This window comes from Zonotrichia leucophrys, chromosome 3, assembly GCF_028769735.1.
Source record: "Zonotrichia leucophrys gambelii isolate GWCS_2022_RI chromosome 3, RI_Zleu_2.0, whole genome shotgun sequence".
Taxonomy (NCBI): Eukaryota; Metazoa; Chordata; class Aves; order Passeriformes; family Passerellidae; genus Zonotrichia; species Zonotrichia leucophrys.
In genome coordinates, this window is record NC_088172.1 from 90,681,460 (window position 1) to 90,708,257 (window position 26,798).

General features: G+C 39.7%; 1 long non-coding RNA gene across 1 annotated transcript in view; it reads right to left on the reverse strand.

The window, feature by feature from the left end:
- The window catches only part of LOC135445955 (uncharacterized), a 39,282-nt gene extending 13,153 nt beyond the window's left edge, over positions 1-26,129 (reverse strand). Inside the window, exon 1 of the long non-coding RNA XR_010439641.1 lies at positions 26,048-26,129. This is a non-coding gene — a long non-coding RNA (uncharacterized LOC135445955). The remainder of the gene's footprint in view (positions 1-26,047) is intronic.
- Between the last annotated feature and the right edge of the window lie 669 nt (positions 26,130-26,798).

The window sequence follows — 26,798 nt, forward strand, 5'->3', positions numbered from 1 at the left end:
CACACATATAAGAAAGATGCTGAGTAAGATGACATGAGATTGGGGAAAAAAAAAATTAAATTAAAACAGAGCACTGTTGGAAAGATGAATGAAATTAAATTGCCCATTACAAAACTTCCAGCTTTCTTGGAATTTTTTGAAAGGAATAAAAAGCACCATCTCAAAAAATCTTCATACAAATTTATAGTAAAAAATGCAGCTTTAAAACCAGTAGTGGTAACAGGAACAGTTGACGCAGCCACAGGACCATAAATGACCATAAAATGTCAGCCAATAGCCAAAAAAATACTAGACCACTCATGAACATAAATGTCATCATTTTGGATTACATCATAGCAGAAGAAGGATTCAAGACACCTGCAATAACCAGATGGAGTCAGAGTTAGCCATTTATTAGCTTTTTAGCTAAAAAAGATGAAAGCACTACACTTTTTTCAAAGCTTGGGATACATAGACATAGGAATTTCATCCTTAAAGATGATATTGGAGGCCCTGAAGCAGGCACAGAGCCAAGAAAGAACATTCTGTTCTTACTAAAGCTGCTTCAGCCTTTTTTCCATGCCTACTAACCACCTTCTACTTTTCAGACTAAATGCATTCTATATCTGCTTATCTTCTATTCAGTAAACCCATATTTTTAAGTACTTCCAGGTTTGTTTCATGGTGGTGCTTTTTAACTCCCATTTCATACATAGCATTTTCCTACCTTTTATTTGTGATTTTACAACAATATTATTTTCTTTCAGCCTTGTTTCCTGTAGGCTAAACAAATTGTACTCCCACAGGAGATAAACCCAGAGTACCCTAGGAACTCCTCTCCAAATTCCTCTTCTTGAACGTGGTTTGCTCACATTAGCACATGGGAATATTTACAGAAGGTAGATCTTTTTCTCATCTGAGAGCACCGTTTATGGAGATATTTCACATATTTCAATCATCTCAAAACAAATACTACATTCCAGTCTCCCTCCTACTTACATACTTCTAAATTATGAGTTTTCAATGGAAATAGGATATTTATGAGTGTGGCTTTACATTTTTCACTAGTGCATTTAATGCCTTTTCTTTCACTTGCTTTCTCAGAGTTATCTTTATTTTCCCATGGGAGATTTAAGGTCTCCTCTGTATTGCCAGTGCATCTCATTTTTCCCTATGAATGCAAGCATGCTCCAATTTTCATGCCAGCCTCATTAAAGAAAAATCTTCAACCAAATCCAGTGCCAAAACTCACTCAGGAGACCTTCCTTTTGTAACTTGTTTTCAGCATAGCAATATTTCTTTTAGTACAACTGCTTTGTGTCTTACCAGTTCCACTCACATTACAGTTCTAGTAGCTGCCTCCGTAACATTTTAAATTTAGAATTGCCTGTGTAACACCACAGAGACTTTAAAGATGCTATACAGCAGATCAAGCTAATTTCTTATGTTTAAGAAATTATTATAAAGAGGAATTAATCCAAAGACACTTAGATAAAATACTTTCGGTAAAGTTATATTTCTCTTTTACTGATCCTTCCTTCTGAATATTCTTTCTGTGTTTATTGCTGTCCTGGTTTCTTAAAACAATGACAATAACTGAGTCTGGAAACTGGGATACTCAGAACCTTCTCTGAGCCATCAAATTAAAAAAAAAAAAAAACAAAAAAACCAAACAAACTATGTAGATACTGTTATCACTCCAATTTCTAGTGATCTCGGTGCTTGATCTCAAGCTGCTCATCTTCAGTCACTACACTTCAGCCAACTGACTGGTTTTGAGGCAGTCTGACACTGAAATTCCTTGAGCCTAGAACATGCTTCAGCAGTAAAAAGTTCTCCCAGAAATAATTTGCCATTACTAGTCAGGATTTAAAGAAAAGCATTCTGGGTTGCCAGCAAGATTTTCAGCTTGGACTACTATGGAGTGATGTGATTTAATGGTTCACATGCAGACAATGACACAAAGTGGTCAGGTCCAAAAATGGGCTTATATGACTTCTCTAAAAACCTTTTTATTCGTATTTCTTCACCTCTAATGTTACAGTTGCCCTTGTTTTTTCCTCAGATCACAATAACAACTAAAAGCTGGGGACTTTTACGACATGAGCTTCCAAATACTCTGTGTGTCTACAGAGACCATAGCTAAAATTACCCTGGGCATTTGTTAAATTATTAAGAATTAACACTAACAAAAGTGATAGGTCCTCAGCTTCTGGAAGCACTAGACTTTACATCTATGTAAAAGAAAAACCAATGCTTCCAAAGAAAAAGCTTCCTAAACAGAAAGACAAACATGGAGATGTATTATACGGTCTTCCAAATTTCATCTGTCTCTAAAGCCCAAACTTCTTCAAACTGTTTTCATTACACTGTTATCTTTAGATACTTAATTAATTTGCACCAAAGTCCCCAGTATTTTCATTCCTTAGCATCATGCTCAGAGTGGCCCCAGAGTAAAGAATGCATATTCACTCTCTTAGAAGCTAGAGATCTTACCATATTTAACAAGAAGCATCTCTGACAGTAATTGGAGTTTTGTATCAAGGTAAATAAATGGTAAGATCATAAGAACATACTCTAGTGGCCACATGCATCCGGCAAACAGTAACATCAGAGAGCAAATTTAACATACAGTCTCAGTGGATATGAATTTTCTGTAAACAAACAATCTGAAGAAAGCCTCACTTTTGTCATCCGTTATTCCCATTGAAGAAAAATGAATATTCTGTTTCATACTTTTCCTATCAGGTGGCTTCATTATTTACCACTAGTCTTTTTTCCCTCAACATGTGTGCAACACCGTAATATCCTCAATGACAACAGATTAACTTTTTTTCCTCAACAGTAGCATTCAATGCAAATTACCTAAATTATCCAATATGCTGGAATGATGGTACTTCACAAGGGTGTGTTGGAAAGCCAGTTTCTCATACTGCTGGGAAAAGAAGCTCATTTCTATCAAGATACAAAGGTCCCCTCCTCACAGAATATATTCCAAGTACAGGCCATGGAGTGAACAGGGGACAGTCACAGAGGCTCCAGTATTCCTCAACACTGAGCTTGTGAGGAGCATTGGGCAACTCGCTTACTCTCCCTGTACACTGGCTATTCCTGTGCAATCCAGAGATAACACTGCTTCCTCCCTTCAAACAAAGTGCTGGAGGCATAAAAATTCCTAGACTGAGAGGTGTAAAATCCCTTGATGATGAGGTAAGTGCCTTGAGCAAATAGTGGCTGGATAACTCAGACTGAAGTTTGAGCACTGTGTTTAAAGAGTTAAGTTCAATGCAGAGACAGGCATGAAGGGCTCCCTTCTACATACCTAGAAATCTGTGGCTTCAGCAAGCACAGGACTGGCCTGTAAATGGTGAAGCTGTGCTAAGATGCCTGCTATAGAGAAAGAAATACTTATTCTGACCTGGGAGGGAAAAAAAAAGAAAAAAGGCAAATGCCATGGCTTTGAAATAAAAGAGCAAAAAGAAAGAATAGGCTCAGGAGGGTTTATAAATCCTCTTAGGCAGCCTCTCAATATTCCCTTCCCTACAACTTTAGAGCAGAGCTTTAGAAAATTTCAAGGAGGATGGTCAGACACTATGATTATAGCCATTTCTGGCTTCACCCTGATTAGAATGGCAGTCAAGTTTGATGGGTGTTAACTCATCAGGTCCCAACAAACCTCAATATAAATATAGCTTATTGTAATACCTCTGCTTTGGAATAGCCTTAGTTTGCCTTAAACTTATTCAGTTATAGCATTCCTGAGTGTCTGCAAAAACAAAAATAAATTTATAGTGACACCAAGAAACAGTCAGGGGCAGTATTCAGATGAATGTCATAATCAAGGTGAAACCTCTAAAATATTTTAAGAAGAAATTGTTGCTACCAAATATTCTAGTACAAGACAAAGAAATTAAAACTTCTGGAATCATTTTGAAGTGTTGAACCAGCAGGACAAAACTGGGGATATCCCCTTTGTACAGCTCTGGGTTATGAAAGGGTCAAAAGCTCTCTTTCAAGGAAAAGAACAATTGTGAAGGAAAGAACAGGCTAGAATTGTTCAAGCTGCCCCACCTTGTTGTAGGGGGCTGACACGATCCCCAGGCAGCTGTCAGGAATGAAACAGGGCAGTGACAAATCACAACTACATGTGCCCCCTTCCTCCCTCAGACCTTTAACACTGCATGCCTAACCCCAAGCACTCTCCCCAGCACTGCTGCTAGCTTGCAGCAAAGCATCCTCCGGTTATAAGATTCCAACAGCTTCCCAGCTGGGGAGTGCTCTTTCCCCCCAAACCACACAGCCTAGTTTGCAGTAGCTGCATTATCAATGGCTTTACCCTCGTCAAAGCCCACTCAACCTTTTCACAGCCGGATCACAAAGGCGGGAGATGCTCTTGTATGACCGGACCTGACAATGCCCCAGGCTGTATTTCCCCCTTCAAACACCCACCGCAGACCCATGGTCAGCCCTTGTAGCCTCCAGGTATTCCCGGCAGGGCAGCATTTCTAGTAACTCAACATTCAAGAGGTGTGTGACTGAGAATCCGGAGAGCAGTCAAAGCATTTGAAATGCCAGAGCCCTGCCAAGCTCCCTGTGCTGGGCTGGACCCTGCTACATTAGTTATAACTGCAAGTAGCCATTCTCAGCAGCTGATCGAGCAAAAAGCTACTTTGGAGCTTTAGAAAACTAAAACATTCTCAGCATGCTGATCGAATTTGAGTGTGAAAGCCTGTCCCTGTCTGCTCCTCTCCATTTTAAGATCCTAGCTCCTTAAAATCCCAATAGGAAGCTGGAGTCTCTAAACTATAGTTTATGCAGAGTGAAAAATAAGAATCACAAATCCCTAGCTCCTGCTGCAATATTCCTAGGAAGCTGACAAAAACTTCTGTTTAGGTAAATAACAATAAGTCCATCGCTTATTTTGTCACTTAGATTGCCTTTTGTTACTGGTGATGTCCAAAGGCTTTCCAAGTAGAGCCATGAGAGAAGCCATTGCTGAACATCTCCACATCTTGGGCTGTGACAGGAGTGTGCCAGATGCACATTTTAAAAAGCAGAGTATGTAACAGCCTCCTCATAGAGCCCTGTCAGAAAATTTGATTAATGGTAACGTGCTGCAAATCCTAAGCAAAAAACACAGCCCTTCATAAGCGTTCTACCCAGATCAAAGCCATGTGGCCACGGACACTCAGCACCAAATGTAGTTTCTGAGGCTCTTTTCCCACTTGGAATGTTTCAAACCAAAAAAGATTTCAGGCTAACAGAAGGTTTGGGAATGTTTTCATAGCCTCTGAAGTTTCAGAGGTCCTTTAAAAAGGACCACACTAGACTCCAGTGGTTTGAAAAACCTGAAACCTTCAGTGAACACTATATTTAAATTATTTGGGATAGAACGAAGAACAGGCTTTCGACTTCTGCTCCATGACCCACAGGTTAATGGACTAATGTGATAGAACAATAGGTTATAATAGGAGTCCCAATACAATTAAAATCATAAAACTAATGGCGATCTGTTTCAGATGAAGCAACTGATGAAAAGAAAGGATTAAATATTTTCCTCCATTTGTTAACCACATTGAAGATTTCAGCCATGCAAAAGTGTGATTTACATGTATGTACTTGCACAAACACAGGCAAATCTATGTAAAGAGATCCATTTAGTCATTAAACCTTGTACTACCACATTTCACTTACTCATACCAAGGAATTCTACTAATTTCTACACCAAAAGGATTATTTTAGAAGCAGCTTAATATAGGTATCTAACACAAGAAACTACCTGCTGACATAGACTGTCCTATACTAGAGAGGGGTGTAAGAAGAATAAAAAGACTGAAGAAATGACAGACTACATGAAATTTGTCTCAGCAGATTTCACTAAGGGCAGCAACACAACTGCATGCAGTTGGTCATTTCAACTAGGTTTCCTACTTTTGGAAATACGCTTTCATTAAAATGTGGGAAGTCAGTGGTGTTGCCGCTCATGGATCCTCAGGATCCTCATGAGTCTCATTTTATCTCTAAAATGAAATTATATGAAGGATTTTCCCACTACAAGATTGTGTTCACAGCAAAACCTCATTTGCTGTTTCTTGGAACAGTGATCTAAACAGATTTGAAAAGAAAGGAGACCAAATTTCAGCTGGAATTTATATTTAGGAAGACACCTGCTGTTGAGGAGAAACAAACACAAGAAGTCAAGCATTTCAAAGGTCTTTATCACTCTGCCAATTAATTTTCAAATTCTTTCCTGTAAAGAGTCTACCCCTATGCAAAAAGAGCAGGCAACCCCCAATCACAATGGATCCTTCTCCTTTTCCAGTATGTTGGACCAGCATTGAGGGTGCCATAAATCAGTTCAGGATTAGAAAGCTTGCAAGGCGGGTCCAGCACAGAAGTACCTGTTCCAAAGGCTTATTCCCTGCAGTTGACATTACAGCTGACCCTCAATAATCACTATTAATGATTTGTATGACAGTTAAACCGAGGGATCAGCTGAGGAGCCATGGGACCTAACACCCATTGTGAAGGGGGAAAAAAAGCTTGCAACCTAGGTAACAGAACAAGTGAAAAGGATTTACCTTCAGGCTGCAGTGAGAAGCATGCCATAGCCAGAATGGAATGACTTGTTGAAAAGGAGCTAAACCAGGAACTGGTTTAACTAAACACAGATTTCTCACATCTTTGTCCATTCCCTGAACCATAGCTGATTATTTCCCACACAGCCTCGGAAGACTTTCACTTCTAAGTTCCTTTGAGGCTGCTGCACTTTGGCCCCATCCCACACAGCCCAGCGTGCTTTTCACTTCCCTTCATCTGAGCTGGCTGCAACAAATGTTCATTCTGTGGCCTCTCTGAAGCACTTTGTGGACAGGCATCTGTTATCCTGTCAAAGACACAGGGCACTGGGAAGTGCAGCTACTTTCTGCTCCTCACAGCAGTGCTGACACCCCTGGTGTCCCATTAGTAGAGGCACACTGTTTTCCAGCCTCACGGGTGCTCCAGCTGAACAGCTGTCCTCCCGAGGAACGGCAGCCCAGGCAAGTTTGACACGCTCATTTGTAATGGCTGCAAGAGCCACGTGCCTCTCCACTTTATCTGGAGACTCTGGCAAAACAATTCACACCTATACCTATTCCTGTGCCTCTTACTGTTCAGACATAGCTCACAAAGTCATCTCACTTCAAGAACCTCCTCTCTTATGCATGTTCGCTTTCCTGACTCCCACAGTCTGTCTCCCTCTCCAGCCAGTTCCCTTCCTGCTTAGCCAGTCTTAGAGTGACACCAAAAATGTCACCAAAGCCCACCCCTCCACTCCTCCTTCCTGTTCACAATTTCTTCATCTCTGCATGTGCCTCCGAGATCCCTTCCCCTTCATCTCACAACCTCTGAAGCTCAAAATGCACCATTAGTACCCAATGTCTTTGCCTCTGCTTCTGGGGAAGTTTCACTGCTCCAAACTCCTTTTCTGCCAGCAGATTCAGCTGGATTGATTTTCCCTGCCTTCAGCTCTCCCACTGTCCGCAAGGGATCCCACTTGAATGCATGCCAGACCCCCTGCTCGGGGAGCTGCATTGGCCATATGCTGTTCAGCCTGTGCACCATGCTCAAAGTGTGATATTCAGCCACGCACCCAGACTTCAGAGTCACAGTCAGAATTAATAAAGTACATAGGGACACCTTCTCCCTCCACACCTTTGATTATCCCACCTGCATATTGTGTGGTTATGCAGCTATTTTCTTGATGCTGACTGAGATAAAAGCAGCCTAATAATACTGCAGTATATTTTTTTCAACATTTGCTTCCATTCTGGAAAAAAAGCCATAAAAACTGTGAGTAAAATTGAGAACAGATCTTTTCAGCTGGTGTAAATCTAAATATTTCCATTGACTTTTGGTGGATTTATGCCAGTTTCAAAGTGAAGATTCAACTCTTAAAATAACAAGTCACATGTTTTACACATCTTCCATATTCTTAATAAATTATCTAACAGGCTTTCATTTCATTAAAACTTGACAGAGATAATTTTGTATGGAAGGACATAACGGAGATCCTACTAATCCTGGACAAGTTGCTTTGCATTTGACACTGATGCAACACTTGGAAATTAGAGTGGAAGAATAGTATGGTTCCACTCTAGTAAATGCCCCATGAACTTGAGCTTTACCCCAAAAATGAGAAAATGAGGTCACAGACTAAGAGTTTCACTCTATTAAATTACTGTGTGCTGATTCTCTGCCTTGGTTTTAAAAAGTAAGGTGACAAAGATCACTGTAATCTACATTTAATGAAACATCATATCTCCTGTGTATTCTCATTGATCATATCTTTTTTTATCATTCTTAAGAGAATGTTGGGCTTTTGAAATGACAGAAGCTCCTTTCCATAAAGAAACCCTTGCTGCCTGCCAGTGATCTTGTTATATGCTTTGAGAGTCTACTCCATTTGTAATTAGAGTCAAACTATCAGGGTGTTTTTGAACCACAGAATGCCTTTCCAGCAGCAAACTCTAGTCAACATAATACAACTTGCACTGCTTTCTTTAAGTGTCAGACTGCTGGGATAGTTGTTTCGCCTGAGGTGGACTCTGAAAATAGTACCAAATTTTACCTAAGACATTTTCTGAACAGGAGCAGCACCAGGATATCCCAGAGCCACCTTCTGTAAAGATTCTCCTGCATCAGGAGAATGCTGAATTCTTTATCTTCTGATTTAGAAATCTGGTCAGAATCTCCTGATTTAGAATTGTCAATTTTGTAACTCTTCTGTATGCCACCATTTCTGCTTTTGCAAACACAATTATTGTATTTGGTTGCTTGTTTCAGAAATATATTGGTATTTCTTCCAAGTTATGGAATTGGGAAGAAATACTGCAAAATCCCTAATGTACTTTGCATGTCAGAATTTAAGCAGCCCCCAGTGAATCTGCTAAATTGTGCTTTGACAAGTGTTATTTAATGCTGTGGTCAGAAGATGTTTGCAATGTTATCCTGGAGGAAGTTGGGTTCTAAGAGGATTGACAGTTCTTGATTTGCTTTCCATTTTTTAATGCTCACTAGTAAACCACTATTTTTCTTCAAGTTTTTTGCACCTCACCCCTAAATCAATGGAAGCCAAAATCTTCACCCTTCTTTGGAATAAATGGGGTATCCAAAACAAAACACCTCAGTACTGACTCAGGAGCTGAGGAAAAGACCAAACATCAGATTTCTCAGCACTTTTTATCATTAGCTAAACACAATCAACCCAAAAAGTGACCTTAGCAGTCATATATAAACAATAGGAGGTCTTATTTTCTACACATATTCAAAGAGAGACTAAGGACCACTGAAATAAAGTCACTCACGTAAGTAAAGAATCATTGGCCTTGTTCACTGCTTTTGGGAGGAAGAAAATACAGCAAGAATAAAGTGTTCAGTTATGTCAGTTCTAGTATTTGCCAAGCACTTGGGATCAGGTGAATCCAATGAGGCACAGATTAGAGTAGCTAAACCTGAATTTCACTCATATAATCATAGAATATCCCCAGTTAGCAAAGACCCATCAGGATCATCCATCCAACTCCTGGCCCTACACAGGACAGTCCCAAGAGTCACATTCCGTGCTTGAGAGCATTGTCCAAACATTTCTTGAACTCAGGCAGGCTCAGTGCTGTAACCACTGCCCTGGGGAGCCTGTTCAGTGCCCAACCCCCTCTGGATGAAGAAATTCCTGTAATAATCAACCTAACTCTCCCTTAACTCTGTTTCATGCTGTTCCCTGGGGTCCTATTAATGGTCCCCAGAGAAAAGAGATCAGTGTCTGCCCCTCCTCTTCCCCTCACAAGGAAGTTGTAACTGCAATGAGGTCTCCCCTCAGTCTCCTCTTGTCCAGGCTGAACAGACCAAGTGACCTCAGCCACACCTCACATGGTTTCCCCTCAAAGCCCTTCACCATCTCCAACTCCTTTGGGTCATCACTAACAGCTTTATATCTTTTTTATATTGTGGTGCCCAAAACTGCCCCTAGGACCTCAGGTGAGGCTGCCCTAGTGCAGAGCAGACCAGGACAATCCCCATCCCTGAGCAGCCAACAATGCTGTGCCTGATGCCCCCCAGGCACTCTACGCTGTTGTTTCAGGCTTTGAGGAACAAGTAACAAGATAAAAGGGTCTGAGTGTAAAAACAGAAACTTATTCTAAGCCTCTGAAATTTCATCTAGTTGGAAATCAAATTTGATGCCTACCCAATTCTCTCCATAAAGTTCCCTCAGGCTCTAAACCAGCAAATGCCTGCACACCATCTCAGAGCAGACATTTGGGGCCAAGCTCTTCCCTTGAAAGTCATCTTGACCACTGCTCTCACCTGTCTTCCCTCACCTGGGGAGAGAACAGCAGCGACCACCAGTCTGTTTTCTACACTTTATTTCTGGTTTGTAGGCTGGTTTCCTCTGAAATAAGCGTTTCCAGGAGTTTAGCATTGAGTCTCTCTAGACCAACACCTACAGAGACAGAAAAGGATTAGCCCCAGGGCTGGCTGGACAGGAGAAATCTTTCATTCTCTGAAACAAGCCTCAGGCAAACAATCACTGCTTCTGGATGGAGCAATTGAGTCTTTCCCCAAAGCACATTATGGTCCTCCCATCCCACGACCCCCTATAATGGGGGTAAAAGCAACAGCAACCTTTTACTTCTGTTTTCCTAGGAGTACCAGAAACTACAAAGGCCTTTTCCTCTGTGCTGTACTTACACCTACCTGATCTTTCAGAAAGGATGCAGTGCTCACCTTTGACAAGCAAAGTTATTAATCTTAATGCAAAATCTGCACAGGGATTCTCAAATAATTTAAAAATTGCACATACACACAAAACCTGTAACATCTAAACATTGGCACCTAAGCCTTCACCAAAAAGCCTCCTGGAGTATTTTCCCAAGGTATTTATTTTTCTTTTCTTGGTAACTACATCTTGTCATAAATATGAAATGGAATATTGGTAACTTCCATTTATTAATTCATTATGGCATCAAAATCGTGGGGTTTTTTCTTCTTTTTTACTTCATATTATCCGATCACTGGATAATATGGAACAGCACAAAATACAGCCTTTATTCTTTATTTCATTCAATATTGTAAGTATTCTGAGTAGTCCTTACTGACAATCTGATTTCTCACAAAGGAGTATTTGCAAAGTGAAAGATGGATATTCTGTGAAATATTTTACTTGTCATCAGTTTTGTGTTCTTATATCTCAGACTGAGACACCCTCTGACAGATAGGTTCAGTCGCCAGAGGAAAGACTAGCAGTTCCTTTCTCAAAGGCTGGACCACACTGCTCCCGTGTGGTTCCTGAGGAAAACAGAACAGGCTGAAATGACTGTTCAACAGAGAAACTCCTCATCCCCTGATTCTGTAAATCAGGCCCTTCATATGTTTCTTAGATGGCACTAGGCATTCTTCTGACACCTGACAAAATAAAAACAACAGTGGCAAATTTCAAGCAGAGGGTTTCTGTGGTTTTTTTAAGTCCATTGTAATATTAGTGCTAGTACATAGTTCCTTTGAGTAGCTCAACTCATGGTTATTAGCACATGGCTAAACGTTTCACACCAAAAGTAAAGGAAGAACTCTGCACCTGCTGTGAAGATCTCTACAGATAGTAAAATTAGGTATTCTGGAATCAGAACCATTAATACTAACCACAACAGAAAAATTGCCTGAATAATAATTGTATGCTGACTAGACTTATTCTTCAAATATGTGTAAAGACCAGTAGCATTTCCTGTAAAGAGATGACATTTTCCTTTGATTATTACACAGCTAATTTTACATTAATTCAGTGGATTCTTTTCCCATTGATCTAAATAGTTCCTTCATACCCAAACAATATCTGCAAATAGACAGTGAAAACAGCTGTTACTTTTCAGAGTAAAAGTATTTTTTGACCTGTTTCATCAGAAAGGCTTGCCTTCCTCAAAGCCAAACTCAAAAGCTATTTACCCTTATCTGGGGGGCGTGCAGACAGAAGAGGCAGGAGGTGCGAAGTGAAAGAGACCTAAAAGAAATTATTCCATATAAAAACAAACCTTACAGAAGAAACCTCAAAGAAACCCCAAAAGCTACTTCTACCCAACTCCCCCTTTCCCCTTTCTATGGAAAACCAGCAGACTGACAGCTGATATAAATAGAGCAGACAAGTTCAGCATGAAGGCAAGAAGGAACAGAAATTCCTATTGAATTGTGGAAGCAACAGCTATCCCAGAGACTGTTACTGCATCATCTCAGATTGCTTGCAGGCCCCGTTTCAATTAAAAAAGATATTTGTGAATCAGACAGAAATGTGGTATCTTAGAACAGAATCAGAGGATCTGTCAGCATTCTGGAGAGTTTACTTTTAACGTGTACCAGGCCCTAACCACATGCACACAGAGAACAGAGCATAATGAACACAGACTTAAAAGTTCCAATGGTTCACAGGCCCTCAAAAGGGATGAACAGCTCTGTAGAAGATGTTATGGTGCATCAAGCAAATCCTCCTTAGTTCACACAGTTATTGACCCGAGACATCACAATTATTCCTTCAGAGCCATTAAGGGTCAAATGTGTTAATCCCACTGCCAGCACAGATTATTTGTTACACATTTTAGTGAGTAGGATAAGGAGGATGTTATATGGGAACTGCACGCACTCATCATTTGGAGACTACCTCTCGCCAGCCTTGATACCCAGGGCCTTACATTACTGACAAGACACCAGGAGTGGAACAGGAAATCAGGGCAGCAGGGAGAGGTACAAAGCCACCAGAAGGCAACATGTCCTGTTGGGACAACCCAGCTGCTCTCCTCCCCAGGCTGACTGGCACAGAGCTGGAGAAGACACATTTTCATTTTAAGTGCAATATGCCCACAAAGCACACAGAAACAGCTGCAGCCCTTCATTCCCTCTGCTACAGGGAGTCACCCTCACCAAACTTTCCTCTGGACTTCAAGGAAGTGTTTTTGTATCATTTTACCTCTGCAAAAGCCAGTGGCAAGTGGAGGCTTAAGCAGAGACAAACCTAGAGTGGACCAGCTGAGGGAAGGAGTTGACTGCAACACTCAGCAGCCCTTGGTGCAGCACTGCCATATAGCCAAATCCACAAAAGCTAGCATTTAACTGCAGGACATTTCCATGTGCCTTTCAGACCTCTTGGATAAGCACACAAATCTCAGCCTATTCTAAAAGGTTTGTGCACATTTTTCATGAAGAGGCATACTTGCACCCACCTTTGTGGGCAGCACCTTAAGGAAGCAGATCATTCCAACTCCAGGAGCAAAACCTACAGTAAAGAAGTCTTCATCAGCCTCTGACAGAAAAATGCTGATGTGTAGTAGCTGTGACGCAGATCACATAAATCAGCATTTCTGAAGTGACTTCTTTCTTTCCAGTGCCAAAGTTGTCATAACTATCTATTTCAGACTTATTAAATCTCCACATTGGAGCACTTTGCCTTTTCTTACAAAAAAAAACAAAACAAAACAAACAAACAAAACAAACAAAAAAAAAAAAGAAATCACACAAGACCAAGGACAGTCAAGGTAGGAATTGCTTGAAATGCCTAAAAATATTTTATAACTATTGTTTAGGTCTCTCAAATTTACCCATGATTAATATACCCATGATTAATAATCTCCTGAAAAAAAGCTATGCTAAACAAATTTAGGCTTCATTGAGATGATGATTTTCTACTGAACTTGCCATGGTATTCTTCCAGAAAGCAAGGACACAAAGGGAGCTATGCAGCAGTGGAGGTACCTCAGTGGAGGTACATGGAAACTGTGCCTAACTCCACAGCCCACCAGCTGCGGAACTCTGCCCTTGGAGGCAATATGCAAAATATTGGAGGCAGTAAAGGAAAGGATCCCCTTAACACCACAACAATATTCTTGTAACACAACGTAACCCAATCTAGCACAGCTGCAGTCTTCTGCATCATTCCTGTGGCATACAGATGCCCTTTAATCATGGAATAAGCAAAGAGGATATATATAAAAGAAGCACACAACACGAAGATGAATATAAACCATTTACTGCATCATCTCTCAGAAGATGCAGTAAAGAAGTGCAAAAGACTACCCTTGAGGTTCCTGCTTTGCTTTGCTACTTGTAAGCTGCGATTCCTCATTCCCCAGCAATGCTATTTGTTACCTCCACTCATGTTGTACATTACTCTGTCCTGTAGGATATACACTCATATGCTAATATATCATTAATATGATAACACAGGGCCTCATTTCCTTGCAATTTCTTAATACTCTGTTGGAAACAGCTGCACTGCAGCTTCTGTTAAATTGTTTTCCAGTAGCAGAATACTTCCACAGAACAGGATAAAGAAAAAATAGTGTCTTCATTTGGGGCTTAAACTGGCCTCGAAAATGCCATCAAAATATAGCTTTAAAAGTGCATTTTTGCAAAATGTGGGAAAACTCTTCAGTCTTTGGATTATTCATTTGGGGGAAGGAGAACAGATTTTGGCTATGTACAACCTCAAACATTTATCATTTCCTTCAGAGATAACTGAGTATTACAGAGACTGTGAGGGAGATGGGAGCAAAGGAGGAGAGAAACACAGGAAGACAATATTTTTAGTGTACACCAAACAAAATTTTACATTTACTTAGTTTTGCATATCATTAAGGGAAAGGTAAATGAGTACTGCAAACCTCTAAGTAGGCTATCGACCTGTAAAGTCAAATTTTATAGCAGCACCAAAACATTTCACAGCTCCTTAGTAGTGTCAGTGGAGAAACTGGATTCTCCATTTCCAGCTCCCTTTGTAAAGACAGTGAAACTCAGATTCGGCAAACTATTTAAACTACTTAAGCATTAAGCAAGACCATTATGTCAACTAATATGTATGCAAGATGTCAGAAGATTTGAGTTAGGCATGCCTTGAAAATATTTTTTTTTAATAAATATCACTGAATTGACTGAGAACAGATGTGAAGAAAGAATAAATACTAATATGGGGGCTATCATCCATTTTCCCCTCAAACCCACAAATCCATAACTGTACCCAGCCGCACTGGGCAAACAAAGATTTTCTACTTGTTATGAACAAGAAATTCAAAGCCATCTTTTTTGTGTAACTGCTCTCCTGTGATGGGAGGAAAATACTTTTATGCTTTTATCTTGAATTCAGTAAGTCCTGTGAGAGGGGATTGTTTACATTTGGCCAAATGTTTTCATATTTGTGCCAATTTTAAAACCATGGATTTGTTCTTTGCAGTGATTATCAATACTGAGATGATGACCGTTTTGTGTTATTCTCATCTACTTACAAATATAGCTAAGGTTTCCACCAAAAAATTTCCTTTAAAAGCTGCAAGACAACATCTTTTACATACAATCCAAACTGAATCTAAACAGAGGTACTTGGAAAAGACCTTCCTCTGTGGCTACCATTATTCACAATAAATGTATTTAGTTACCCTAGATGGTAAAACTAGAAACCAGATTGCAGCTTTATATTCAAAAGCCAGTCAAGCTCATGTCGCTATTCATAAAGTAATATGAACATCAGTCCTAGGTACATGCTGTTGGGAATGCTCAATAAAGACTGACACTTCAGATGCATTTTTAGTTGGTGAAATTAAAATAGGGGAAGGACACTCAAAAAGGGCTGCTCTATGCCTGCCATTCCCTATTTCCTCTTGGAAAACTGAGTAATCACAACATTTTTCCCTTCCCTTCACTTTCTAACTATCTCAGGTTCCTGGGCACAGACTGATTCACACTGATGCCCAGGTCTAATCTCAGCACCACAGTACCAGCTACAGGAGCACATACAAATGTGCCAGGGCAGCAGACATTTCAGCATGAGCAGAAACCAAAGCCTGTGAGCAGCCCCCTTGACTTCACAGGCAAGTAGCCTGAAGTAGCAGGGCTACAATGGCCATAGCTGTCTTCAGGATACAGATACAACTATGACACAGATGTGTAAAAATTAATGAGTGTAACAGCTCCCTCAGATGTCACTCAGTCACTTTCATTACTGGAAGGAGTCCCTTGCTGCTCTTATCTACAGAACTGTTTCCTGGTCATGAACTTTTATCATGATATAGCTACCTTAATGCTGACCTTAATGCTGTTGGTCACAGAAATCACCTGTCAGGTGTTTCTTTATGAAAAAATGCTGGTCAGCAAGTTCTATTTTCAGACACTAACATCTGACCATGTCATTAGCATTATATTCCCTCAGCTCCCTCGTGGTGAGCACAGGACACATTAAACTGGTGCCACAATGACAGAGCAGTTGGAAGATCCCATTCTTCAGAGCTTCTGTATGACTAGAAGTGTCTTCCTTGGTTTTGTCAGATGCTAGGGGCAGGCTGGTAAAACTGTTTCTGCAGGACACTCACTTCTCTGGGCTGAGCACAAAAAATGGCTTGATTTGAGGGCTTTTCCTGCTTTCTCAGTTAATCAGAAATTCTAAACAATGCATGTTGTTTCAATAACCTTCATCTTCCCTTTTAGTCTTCAAGAAGCCCCAGCATAGAAAGCAAAAACGGACAAGAGGGAACAAGGACAAGAAAGCAGAAATTGCACCTCTTCTCTAGAAAGCTACTTCAATAGAAAGATTTCTGGTACACACCAATGTCTGCCCAGCAAGCCCCACTGGCTAGAAAGCATTGTGTGCATAAGGCCTCAGAACAAATGTTTCTTTATAAAATGTCCCCAAAGAAAGTAAACTACTGAAGTAATCACTGCATCATGAGATTTTCTGCAGGATTTTCTGCTTATCACTCCTTTTGCCAACCAGCCCAAGTGGTATTAATCTCCCTTTTCTCCCTGTCACAGGACATAAATGTTTCCACCGCAAGTTCTGAGACTTGAGTGCCACTCTGAGCTGCACAAAGCAGATGCTGAACTGACAAGTTCACTGAAATTTCTACCAAATTTCTGCGAAATGCACCCATAAATAAAGTCTGTCAACACTTGCTGTTCTACACTGATTGCCAACATCTCACTATTCTCAAAATAAATACCTCCTACAGATACTTTTAGTTGCCTGGAGTACTAGATATTTAAATAGAAGTTAAAAAATACAATCTCAAACATGGATTGATGATCTTTACTCACTCCTAAAGAACCAAAATCCATCAAACAGGTATGAAAGATCAAATCAAAGCCAGTTTCTATCTGTTTCCACTGCTGGCCTCAGTGGCCTTCAAACAGCCACCCATTCTGCCTCAAGTTATTTATGACAGCTGCTTTATCATGCAGTAGTGCCTTTCCAGGTTTTCTTAAATTCCAGGCAGAGGATAACTCTTCCATTATTTCTTGTTTCTAAATGTCTGAAAATCAGAAGCATTCAAAAACTAACTCAGGTTACATAAAAGCACTGCTTTGAGTAAAATTCAAGCAGAATAGAATATATATATATATTCCATTTCAAAGCAATTTTTTTTACAGGTTTTAATTATTTTTTTAAGATAATAAGTAAGAGTTTTAAGGAACAGCAGCATTCACTGTTGGTTATAAACCATCTGGGCAGGTTATAAAATAGACAGGGAAAGCACACATTCCCCTCCCCCACACAACACCAGTTCATGTCTCAAACCAGGTATCAAGTGTCCTGACACTGTTACAGACAGGCACACTGATACTGAGTTATCACTCTGAGGAGCAGTATTTCACTAAAGGTGAGTAACTCTGCAGTGCAGGACTGCCTTTACCCAAGTATCACTCATTCAATGGTACTTGCATTACTAATCACCTGAAGAACCCACACAAGCTTTGAAATGAAGGAGAAAAGCAACAGAACAGTCAAGAGCTTGCATTTTCTCTGTCTAGGGGCTCATCATACATAGTATAGTCTACCCCCTTCCTATTACCAAAGCTGTAGAGTTAAGTGCTTGCAAAGTCATCTACGACAGTAGGTCTGCATAGAAAGAGGTGATTTTTGCCTGCCAGCTTTTTAAGGTATTGCAGACTTCTTTAAGGTATTGCAGACTTTAAACTGGGCTCAGGCCATGCCTCTGTTGGCCAGCCACTGACTATCAAACAGTCTGAGCGGCCACATAACCATTTCAGAGAGATTCCTCAGCGCAAGGGGAAAGACTTTTACAGCACAATCCACATTCTAAACTCAACCATAAAAGTTCAAAAACACAGTTCCAGTTCAGCTGCTGATAGACAAATAGGTCCTCTCAGATTAATCGGTCGCACTCAATTGCCCCAGTGTTACTTCTAAAGCCAAACTGAGCACTAGCACAAGCCAAAGAGACTGTGCTACAGATTGTGCCATTCCCAGTCCTTATCCAGAAGCTCAGAGGCCAAAATCCCATCTCCAGCAAGAAAGGCACAAATATTCAGATTCCAATTCTTATCCTTCCACTCTTATCCTCCCATTTGATAAAGCACAGAACACCATTACAGTCGTCTTTTCAATGAAAGGGAACATTTATTTCAGACATGCAAAACCAGGCAACTTAATTATGACCCTTCTGATGAGACAGTTCCTAGATTTTCTATCAACATGTTCCCAAGCCCATTCCCAGGGGAACTCAGTGGTAACATGAAGAGCGTGACCGTTTATTTGGCTTAAGGAACACATTAATTTATCTGGCTTATAGAATTTAAACATCTGACGAATGACAGTGTGGTTGATTTTATTCATCAGCTAATTGCTTTGCCACCTGGAGCTGCAGCTTTATATATTCAGCTTATAAAAGATCTGAAAAGGATCTCAATTATTCTTTAATTTGTTCCTTGAATTTAAAGTAGGAAAATCTGGCTTAATCAAACATTGTCTCAATTCTATTGGGATATGTCTAGTTACCTTATAACAAGGTAAGCTTTCATTTAATCATATGATATGATAATTCCCCACTTTCAAGCCAAGTATCCTCTTAGTTACAATCAATTTTCCACTGAAAAAATAAACATTGTCTCTTTACTGAAATCCCTGCAGAGGAAAATAGTCCTTTCAAAGCAACTTGCTGTTAGTACAACCACCCTAGGAATTTTTGTGTTGGAATTCATTAAACCCTCTCATTTAGCCCTGATGGGTAAATTGTGATATCCTGATTTTTCAGAAATGACTTTTCACACACAGGATGGTTTTTGGCATAGTTGAAAAAGTCTGATAATGAGCATTTGGGCAGAATGGTGGGATAAGCAAAATCTGGGGGTTAGCTTTTATTTTGCTGTATAAAACAATTTTGTGTAGCATCCTCTGAAAATTGACTGCCCAATAGTCCTTGTACTTATTTTGACAGCAAGTAACAAAGGGGTAAGAAGACATGCCAAGCACAATGCAGCTTTTCTCCAAAATACAGTTAAAATTCCACGTTTCCATAAGAAGATAACACTAAAAATTATATAACTGAGTCAGAGCCTTGCATAGTCAATTAACATTCTCCCATAACTGCACACCCCAACAAAACACTTGCCAACACTAGTCCCTTTCCACACTTTCCCAGAGAAACCTAGATCTACAATGAGTTTTAGAAAGACTGCAGGAGAGATCACTGGCAGCCTGAGTGTCTGGGTGAGGGCAGTACTATGGAGTTTGCTACTTGGAAATAGCAGCTCCATTTAGGAGGCTTAAGTTGCCATCATGTGGAATGTGTAACAAATCTAAGCGTGTGTTTGCATAGGAATAACTGAAAAAGAATAAATAAATAAAGAATAAAGAATAAAGAATAAAGAATAAAGAAAATGAGGAAAAGGAAAAAAGGAAAACTTGCAGAGGAATTGAATTTGAATGGATGGAGTGCTGGTAGATACCACACTTAAGGAGGACAACAAAAATGGAGTGCAAAAGTTAGTCTTGCTGGAAGAAACATCCTTCTGATGAAAACAGTGTGACAGGCACTGGAGAAATAATTAGACAAGATGATAAGAGGACAAACACTGAAATTACTTAAAAGCAAATTATTTGTACCAAATCCCAAAATACTCTGGAGCCAGAGGCAAGAAGGGATAAACTGGCCGTGCTAGGGCTTATACAGACACTGAGAGCAACTCGTGCTGTAGGCAGAGCACTGAGGACCTGTAACACTGGGCCACAGAAGGGTCAGTAGCAACAGTGGCAGGAGGAGATTGAATGAGGAAACAAAGCAGCTGACACAGCCTCATCAGGGTGGTGGAATGCTTTGGCCAGGTAAACATGCTTAGGACAGTTCTCTGATAAGGAAGACAATAAAAAAGTGACCTAAGAGAGGAAGAAATGGAAGATTTACCTAATATGATACCTATTTTGCACCTCTGGCTTTGATAACATATAGCCCTGCTCCAATTGTCTTTCATTTGCATAGGAAGCTCCTGATTTTGCATATCTGGAATTTCATAGTTCTCTAATACACACTACTGGCATTAACAAGAGTGATTTATAGTATTAACAATAGACTATATATTAATTGCTCTCACCTATTCTTTTTATTTTTAGTTTGTTCTTAGATTTGATCAATTTGAGCAACTGAGGTGCACTCAGTGCGAGCAGACACTGGTAAAGTACTTGGAGGACAGGATTTACTTTTGCTGAAAGTAATTTCTCCAGAAATTCAGATTCTCACTCTCTCTGGAAGACTTTGCAAGCAGATGGAGATCTGCAGGACATAGCATGAATATAAATACACAATGGTACTTGGAATTCAAAGGCCATCGACTTGAGTAAATACTCTAGAAGAAACTTGGGATTTTTGTCATGAGACAAGTGTTTCTGTTTCCAAATGTTTTGCTCTGGAATCATGAGGCAGAGTGGAAGTATTCAGTGAAGGAGCCTGGTATTTGGCAACATTTCCTTGAGATCTCCCTGGAGCTCTATTCTGTGGGAATGTCAACTTTGTTCTCCTCTAGCATCTGACACACATATGAGGTTGAAGCAACAGCTGACTTCTCAATCGGCTTTGTTCAGTGAATTCAAACAACATTTTTAGCACTGAAAAAGTCTTTTAATCAGGCTTATTATGGCTTCAAACAAAGCTGAGTCTTGGATGTTCTCAAGCTACTGTGAATTCCCAGTCTGTTTACTCAGAATTTTGAGAGAGGGACATATTTCTAAAAAGAGAAAAAAAAAACATTTCCAAGGCATCCAGACATATTTTTTGCCTTACAAATTTCAAAGACTGAAATGTTTCCTCAATGCAACATGTGATTTATGTGTCATGCAAGCCATAAACCAAACCATAAAATAGCAAACTCTGAATTCTAACAGGTGGAAAAGTCACAAGAAGAATTTAGACCTAGGCAGTCTTCAAAAACTACATTTCAAGGCAATATCTGAACAATACAAAAAAATGCAACATGAGTATACTACCAGCTAAATATTAATTCTTGCTATCCACTGAACTTGCCTTTTCTGCCAAGCAGAGTAATGCAATTTGACCTACAAAGCATCACAGAGAACAGAAAGTGATAAGGTTGGCCCTGGCTTTTACACAGTGCCGGCATAAGAACAGAGAGGGTTTTTCAAGAGTTTTGTAAGAGTATAAAAGTACTATATCCAACAAAATTACTCCTGGCACATATCAGAAATACCTACCAGATACTTACAACTGTTTAGCACTATAAAGAACAGAAATGAAGTAACCTTTGCTACAGCTTTATCATCTACCAGTGCTCCACCCACATTTTGAAAAACTGCCAGGAGCCAATCCTGAGAGACACATCTATGTCATGAAGGATTCATTTGTTTGCATACGCTCACCAAATACAGATATCACATTTGGAACTCAAGTGTGCTCCTCTGGCCTATTCCTATTCTCTGATTATGAAAATAGCACGGGACAACAGTAGCCCCATTAGGTTTTGGCTAACACCAGAGAGGCAGTCCTGGTCAGCAAGGAGCATGTACCTCATTCTCCCAAACATATGTCAGCAATCAAGCAGAGCACTCAATTAGAGCTATTCAGTGCTCTCCCAACTTTTCAACAAATATTTTTTTCTTTTCTTAAAAAAATACCTGCCCATGGAAAACACATGTTTAATGGGGATTTGGGACAGCACTTCCCTTATTAAAAAAATATTTTTTTTTCATCTTCTAGCTTGTGTTCCTCTTTTTTTTCGTCCTCCTTTATCTCTTGCCTCCAACACCTAATAAAAGTAAATAAGTTCACCCTCCCCAATTTTTAGAAATTGAAAAGCCTTGAAAGAGTTTCATTAAAGAAAAGAAAAAATATTAAGGGTGGGGGGAAGAGGTAGAGAATTAAAATCAAAATAACTCGTGGAACAGATCTTTTTCCCAAGTTTCCAAGCACCGCCAGAGCAAGCAATACTTCCAGGCTCAAATGAAACACCACTGCCAGTGGCAACCTCCTCTCCCACTGCTCTGCCTGCCAGGGTGCAGCCAGCTCAGCCTTAGAGATCCTGACAGTGCTGGCAGGAGATGCTGGGAGCTGAAGGCCCATGGAGCTTGAATATTGCTTTTAAAAAACGATCATTCCACATAAAAGTAGAGACAGTAGTGGGATGCAACTGTATCCCTCTGTTCTCTGAACTGGCTGCTCTCTGATTGAACTGAATACTCGTCTCTTAATTTTAGTATAGCCCAATAATATCAACAGTGTAACTGTGAGGGGTAATAACAAACTAATGGTATGAGAACAACCTCATAAGTTTCTGTTTAAGCTCAGAGTTCCTGTCTGCTCTACTGCTTCTCACACAGAAGACATGAGAAAAGATAAGGAGAAAGGAAGAAAAAAACAACTGGGAAAAAATATCCAAAATTTTCTGCCAACCTCCTATCACAGCACATGCAGACAGCTTTCCTACCAGCACAGACACAACTTTAATTCTTTGCACAGCAGTCTCATTAAAATGGACACTACAGCTAGAACTTCACTCATGAATTCAGGTACACAGAGCTCAGCACCAGATTCTGCTGGGCTGATCAGAGAAACTGATAATTCTTCCAGCACTCCTCTTTTGAGAGATCCTATTATTTCAAGCTTAACAAACCTGTCTTTCACAAAAATTTAGTACTTTCTCACTCTTACAGAGGAATGGATTTATCCCTAAAATAAAGCAGCGCAGGAAAAAAAAAATATTATCAAATGAGTTATTTCCAGTAGAGGAACATAGTTCAACGAATTCAAAAATCTCTTGAAAAAGCAAATGCTTATTTTATGTCTACCTTACTGTGGATCTTTGTCAGAAACTTTGTAAACCCTTGACAAGGTAAGGCTGAAGACTGTGGAGGGAACATAATCTAAAAAATTACTTCTATCCTAGAGAGAAGAACCCAAGAAAGACTAATAACACCATCTCAGCTAAAGCAATAGAAAGCAGAGAGTTGGAAAGGCAATGTTAGTGCATGCACACAAGTCAGGCCAGTATTTTGTAGCAGACAATATCCCAGCAGAGAGCACAAAACTCATAATTCTCATACTATACAGTTCAAATCCATTACATTCATTTGTGGGTGTGAGATTATTAATTAAGTGGAACAGAGGAGTGGTCAGGGAACAAAGGAGTTAAAATAATGAGACTAGAACCTGCACAATCCACAAATGGATAAAATGGATAAAAATTAATCTACACCTGATTTATTCTCAACAACAAGCTTCAGTTTAAAGATAACTGAAATGAGGCAAATCCTACCCTAAGATAAAATGTAAAATGAGCTTTTGCCTTTGTTGTTGGATGCTTGCAATATAAGCCAAGGAAAGCAAAAGTTGTGACCAACTCTTGGACAATAACCTCAAAGACAGGATACTGCCACATGCTGGAAGCATTCAGGTAGCTACTTTTACATGAGGTGATCCAAAGTTCAGTCTCCCACCTCCCAAGAGCAAAGGCATCTGTCCTCTGGGGTAATTTCATCTCTCTCTGTTGAGTACGTTCCATTTTGCAAGACCTGCTTGACTACTCAGAGATTTAAAATAATAATAATAATAATAATAATATCAGCACTTAGAGAAGGCATGGAATGGCTGAGTACCTGGTTTCATCTTTTTTCCAGTCCTCTCAGAGAAGACATCTCAATAAAAAAATTCCAACTCATTTCCACTGCAAACTAAACTCACTTGGATTTCACCCCACAAACAGGGGAAACTAAGCTATCATTTCAGCAGTCCACACAAGCCTAACCTTGCAAGATAGAGTTCCCTGAGATCTGTCTTGCCCTAGCTTTATTCAGACCAGTACACACACTGTCTTTAACCTTGCTATGCTTTCTATCACTGCAATCCCCTTCCCAAAGAGTCAGATTGAAATACTCCCAGGCATGGGATTAGTCAATTGTAAAGTTGTCTCATGGTAAGCAACAACAGTGATACTGCTTCAAGGCTTTAATCTAAAACTGGAAAGATAGTGTAGGGAAAAATCTCACCTCTAGGAAAGGAAAGTATGTCAGAGAGCTCTCAAATACACTGCTGAAAATGATTGTGGCATTCTGTAACATTAAGATTTAATTTCACACAAGCTCGCTGGTTTCCTCTGATGTGGATCTACTCTTCAAACTATCTGTTGATTAAGTTAGTAAGAAAACCATTGTTTCTTCTTAATTTCTGTATACATGGAGAATTTAAAGACAAATGTCATGTTTCAGCCCTTTCCTTCATTTCCACAGATTGCAACCAAAGCCTGAGAACCTAATTTTCCTCCAGCACATTGGGGTAAAAAAAAATAAAAATCTAAGGTGGTCACACTTCAGTTGATGGAATTGTACCCATATAAAACTGGTTAAAATAAACTGAGCCCTGAATCAGATTTTCAAGCTTAAACAGACTAGCAAAAAGCTCATGCAAATCACAGTCCATGGAATGTATGCAATAGCTGCCTCATCAAACCAGGATGCTGTGTAGAGATAACATGACACTACAACCATGTACTCGGTTACAACAATATAGGCAGCACTGTAATTATAATAATGACCTCCTAGAGCTATTGTGTCTTTTAATTAAGCCTTTAAGAGTAGGAATTTGCCACTTAATCCTAACTCACTGTATCTACTGCAGCATATCATCTACATTTTCACAAAGAATTACTGTGTCATATTTCTGTCAGAAAGATGAAAGGGAATATTTTAGTTCAAGTGGCATTTACAAAATGAAACCATATGAAATAAGTGGCCCATAGATGTCCTTTTAACAGCACTTCAGACAAATAACTGCTTCTGCTCCCTTTCTTTCTCCTACTACTCTGCTTCTTCCCAGAGTAAACTGGGAGAAAGCAGGCAGGAGGGGCTACACAGAGCCAATATCACACCTGATTACATGGATGACAAAGCTGTGACAACAGATTTTAACCAGAATACAGCACACAGCAGCAATGCCACAAACTTACTGTTTTCCAGTTGCATTTAACTCTTTACCACTCTTCAAATACAAACCAGCAAATAGTTGTTACTGGTGCCCACCAACTCTGTCTCTGCTTTCTTTGACTGGGAAAGCTTTCCTGAGATCCCTTTTTGTGTTCAAAAATATTCTCAGCTAAAGAAACATACAGCGCAAAGGAGTGCCGTTATGCTATTTTCAACACCATTAACAAATTGTTAGGGGTATTTTCTAATAACGGCTCTAATAATAGGGAATTCTTTCCAAAACATGCAAGTATGCAGAAGAGTTTGAAGGGTTTCTGTCTGTTTGAATGGAACCACTGTTAACTCAGACATAGGGACACTGAGCAACTCTGTCGGTTCTACATGACTTTAACAGACTCAAAGGCACCGCAATGAGAACAATTTTCTGCTTGTTTATTTGAGGGATTCTTATTCTAACTATGGAAACCTGACTCGGCCCAATTTCCACATCTTTTCAGTGTCTTCTTTGATATGAGTATTTTCATGCCACTATACTATTGGCCTCCATCAACTCAAATATCACATGCAAACAGTTTGATGAATGAGAAGAATTAAATCAAAACCTATGGAAGTAGTAGGGGAAGTTTAAAGTGATCATTAGCCCCTTGTGTATTTCTGTATCATCACAAAATACTTTCAACACTGCCTTGCCATTGCACACCAGAGAAGAAACAAAACCAAGATTATTTTAAATTTTCTCCACAAACAAGGCAGGGTCTTTTAATCAACAGTCAGCACCAGCTTAAACCATGCACTCTGATAACAGCAGCCTTTCAAAAAATCTCCCACAGCCCAGTATCTTACCAGAGTTGGACATCTTCTCTGAGCCTTCAATTCTTTCTCCAAGCAAACATATTCAGTTACTTCCTTGGCTGGCCTATAAAATACTGAAAACAAAGCATTGTTTATATTAATATGCTACCTGAATGACATATAAACAAAACAAAACAAAACAAAAATTTTTTTATCTCCAGGAACATGAATTTCTCTTCTGCAAAATTCTACTGTGTTATTGTATTTCAGAGTTTTGTCATGCTTGTTCTACCCCTTTACAAGATCTTTCATGAGCCTGAAAAATAGTCACTGTTCACATCATAGGATAGATGTCAACTGCTGCCTTAAGTTTCCTTCTTTCTCCTTTCCCTTCTTTTCCTACCCTTTGCTGGAGTGTTAAAATCGTATTACCTTCCCAAGCTGATCTCATTATTAATCCACAATGGATTACTAGAGCATGAGAGAAACTGATGCTGAGTGGCTCTTTTCTGCCACTTCAGGTGTAAGTAATACCACTTATATCAGGTACACAGAGGCAACCTCTTAGCAAATTCTAATCTCCTGCCCACACACCATGCAAGTCTAGTGAAGTAATCAAGGCTGACACTGACTGGTAAAAACTTGAACAAAATTACTTTGCATTATAGAACCCAATTCTTTATTCATATTACAAACAAAATTTTGTACACACAAGTGGAAAGACTTGCTGATAAACATCGGTTGGCATGGACAAACTACCTGTAGAAAAATAGATGTTTGAATGGTTGAAGGTGTTTGAAAT